This window comes from Vulpes lagopus, chromosome X, assembly GCF_018345385.1.
Source record: "Vulpes lagopus strain Blue_001 chromosome X, ASM1834538v1, whole genome shotgun sequence".
NCBI classification, from domain to species: Eukaryota; Metazoa; Chordata; class Mammalia; order Carnivora; family Canidae; genus Vulpes; species Vulpes lagopus.
The window spans coordinates 74,252,918-74,257,068 of NC_054848.1; positions in this window are offsets into that span (position 1 = coordinate 74,252,918).

A 4,151-nucleotide genomic window follows, 5' to 3' on the forward strand; every position below is an offset into this window, starting at 1 on the left:
CTGAAAGAAATTGAGGAAGACACAAAGAGATGGAAAAATATTCCATGCTCATGGATTGGCAGAATTAATATTGTAAAAATGTCAATGTTACCCAGGGCAATTTATACGTTTAATGCAATCCCTATCAAAATACCATGGACTTTCTTCAGAGAGTTAGAACAAATTATTTTAAGATTTGTGTGGAATCAGAAAAGACCCCGAATAGCCAGGGGAATTTTAAAAAAGAAAACCTTAGCTGGGGGCATCACAATGCCAGATTTCAGGTTATATTACAAAGCTGTGGTCATCAAGACAGTGTGGTACTGGCACAAAAACAGACACATAGATCAATGGAACAGAATAGAGAACCCAGAAGTGGACCCTGAAATGTACGGCCATCTAATATTCGATAAAGGAGGAAAGACTATCCATTGGAAGAAAGACAGTCTCTTCAATAAATGGTGCTGGGAAAATTGGACATCCACATGCAGAAGAATGAAACTGGACCACTCTCTTTCACCATACACAAAGATAAACTCAAAATGGATGAGAGATCTAAATGTGAGACAAGATTCCATCAAAATCCTAGAGGAGAACACAGGCAACAACCTTTTTGAACTTGGCCACAGTAACTTCTTGCAAGATACATCCACGAAGGCAAAAGAAACAAAAGCAAAAATGAACTATTGGGACTTCATCAAGATAAGAAGCTTTTGCACAGCAAAGGATACAGTCAACAAAACTAAAAGACAACCTACAGAATGGGAGAAGATATTTGCAAATGACATATCAGATAAAGGGCTAGTTTCCAAAATCTATAAAGAACTTATTAAACTCAACACCAAAGAAACAAACAATCCAATCATGAAATGGGCAAAAGACATGAAGAGAAATCTCACAGAGGAAGACATGGACATGGCCAACATGCACATGAGAAAATGCTCTGCATCACTTGCCATCAGGGAAATACAAATCAAAACCACAATGAGATACCACCTCACACCAGTGAGAATGGGGAAAATTAACAAGGCAGGAAACAACAAATGTTGGAGAGGATGCGGAGAAAAGGGAACCCTCTTACACTGTTGGTGGGAATGTGAACTGGTGCAGCCACTCTGGAAAACTGTGTGGAGGTTCCTCAAAGAGTTAAAAATAGACCTGCCCTACGACCCAGCAATTGCACTGTTGGGGATTTACCCCAAAGAGTCAGATGCAATGAAACGTCGGGACACCTGCACCCCGATGTTTCTATCAGCAATGGCCACAATAGCCAAACTGTGGAAGGAGCCTCGGTGTCCATCGAAAGATGAATGGATAAAGAAGATGTGGTTTATGTATACAATGGAATATTACTCAGCAATTAGAAACGACAAATACCCACCATTTGCTTCAACGTGGATGGAACTGGAGGGTATTATGCTGAGTGAAATAAGTCAATCGGAGAAGGACAAACAGTGTATGTTCTCATTCATTTGGGGAATATGAATAATAGTGAAAGGGAATATAAAGGAAGGGAAAAGAAATGTTGGGAAATATCAGGAAGGGAGACAGAACATAAAGACTCCTAACTCGGGGAAACGAACTAGGGGTGGTGGAAGGGGAGGAGGGCGGGTGTTGGAGGGGAATGGGTGACGGGCACTGAGGTGGACACTTGACGGGATGAGCACTGGGTGTTTTTCTGTATGTTGGTAAATTAAACACCAATAAAAGTTAATTAAAAAAAAAAAAAAAAAAAAAAAAAAACCTTCTAAAACATGACCAGCATGCACCCAGAACCAAGTGTTTTACCGTGTTGGTTCATCCTGTGATAATATTCTCTCTTCATTCCCATTCTGCCCCCCCCCTTTTTTATCTCATTTATGTTTTGGTTGTCAATGGTGGGGGTTTCTACAAGTATTGCTGGTTTATATAAATTTGGGACTGAGCATTTTCTAACATACAGAACGTAATACACTCAGAACCACGAGGATCACACTCTAGGACCACTGACATAGATTACATTCTCCCTAACGACAACTTCTTCACCACCACCACCCCAAAGTCTGCCTCCATTTTTTCTTTTTTCTTTTCTTTTTCCTTTTTTTCCACTTGACTTTTGTTTTTTTCTCATCTTTCTTTTTTCTTTTATTTCTTCTTCTTTGGGACTCTTGTCCTTTCATCTTTTACTACTTTGTTTTAAAATTTGTTTTTCACTTTAGCATTCCTTTTGTTTTATTTTGTTCTTATCTTCGTTTTCATTTTCTGGTCTGTACCCTCGTCAGAATCATCTAGGGTGAAATTTACTTAGGTTGTGGTTGATATTCTTGACTCAGCCCGCTCATACAGCCACTTTGCACTGATCAAAATGACGAGAAGGAATAATTCACCACAATAGAAAGAAGCAGAAGCAGTACTCTCTGCCACAGTTACAGAATATGGATTACAATTCGAAGTCAGAAAGCCAATTCAGAAGCACGATTATAAAGCTACTGGTGGCTCTGGAAAAAAGCATAAAGGATTCAAGAGACTTCATGACTGCAGAATTTAGATCTAATCAGGCCAAAATTAAAATCAATTAAATGAGGTAGCCAGGGTGGCTCAGCGGTTTTGCGTCACCTTCAGCCCAGGGCATGATCCCGGAGATCAAATCCCATATCAGGCTCCCTGGATGGAGCCTGCTTTTCACTCTGCCTGTGTCTGTGCCTGCCTCTCTCTCTCTCTCACTCTCTCTCTCTCTCTCATTCTCTCTGTATCTCTCATGAATAAATAAATAAATAAAAATCTTTTTTAAAAATTAATTAAATGAGATGCAATCCAAACTGGGAGTCCTAATGATGAGGTTTAATGAGGTGGAAGAAAGAGTGAGCAACATAGAAGACAAGTTGATGGCAAGGAAGGAAGCTGAGGCAAAAAGAGAAAAACAATTAAAAGACCATGAGGAAAGGTTAAGGTAAATAAATGATAGCCTCAGAAGGAAGACTCTATGTATAATTGGGATTCCAGAAAGCACTGAAAGGGGCAGAAGGACAGAAAGCATATTTGAACAAATTATAGCTGAGAACTTCCCTAATTTGGGGAGGGAAACAGACATTCAGAAACAGGAGATTGAGAGGTCCCCCCCGCAAAATAAATAAAAAACGTTCAACACCTTGACATTTAATAGTGCCACTTGCAAATTCCAAAGATAAAAAGAAAATCCTTAAAGCAACAAGAGACAAGAGATCCTTAACTTATACAGGGAGAAATATTAGATTAACAGCAGACCTCTCCACAGAGACCTGGCATGCCAGAAAGGGCTGGCATGATATATTCAGGATAATAAATGAAAAGAATATGCAGCCAAGAATACTCTATCCAGAAAGGCTCTCATTCAGAATAGAAGGAGAGATAAAGAGCTTCCACTATAGGCAGAGACTGAAAGAATATGTGACCACCAAGCCGGCTCTGCAAGAAATATTAAGGGGGACCCTGTAAAAGAAAGAGGAAGCCCAAAGAAATAATCCACAAAAACAGGGACTGAATAGGTGTTACGAAGACACTAAATTCATATCTTTTAATAGTAACTCTGAACGTGAATGGCCTTAATGATCCCATCAAAAGATGCAGGGTTTCAGACTGGATAAAAAAGCAAGACCCATCTATTTGCTGTCTACAAGAGACTCATTTTAGACCTAAGGACACCTCCAGCCTGAAAATGAAAGGTTGGAGAACCATTGACCATTCCAATGATCCTCAAAAGAAAGCCGGGGTAGCAATCCTCATATCAGATAAATTAGAGATTATATCAAAGACTGTAATAAGAGATGGAGAGGGACATTATATCATACTTAAAGGGTCTATCCAACAAGAACACCTAACAATCATGAAATTTATGCCCCTAATGTGGGAGCTGCCAAGTACATCAATCAATTAATAACCAAAGGAAAGACATACTTAGATAATACCATACTGATAGTAGGTGACATCAACATGGCATTTTCTGCAAATGACCGCTCTTCTAAGTACATCACCAAAGAAACAAGGCTTTTAAATGATACACTGGACCAGATGGATTTCACATATATATACAGAACTTTGCATCTGAACACAACTGAATACACATTCTTCTCAAGTGCACATGGAACTCTCCCCAGAATAGACCACAAACTGTGTTACAAATTAGGTCTCAACTGATGCCAAAAGATTGGAATTGT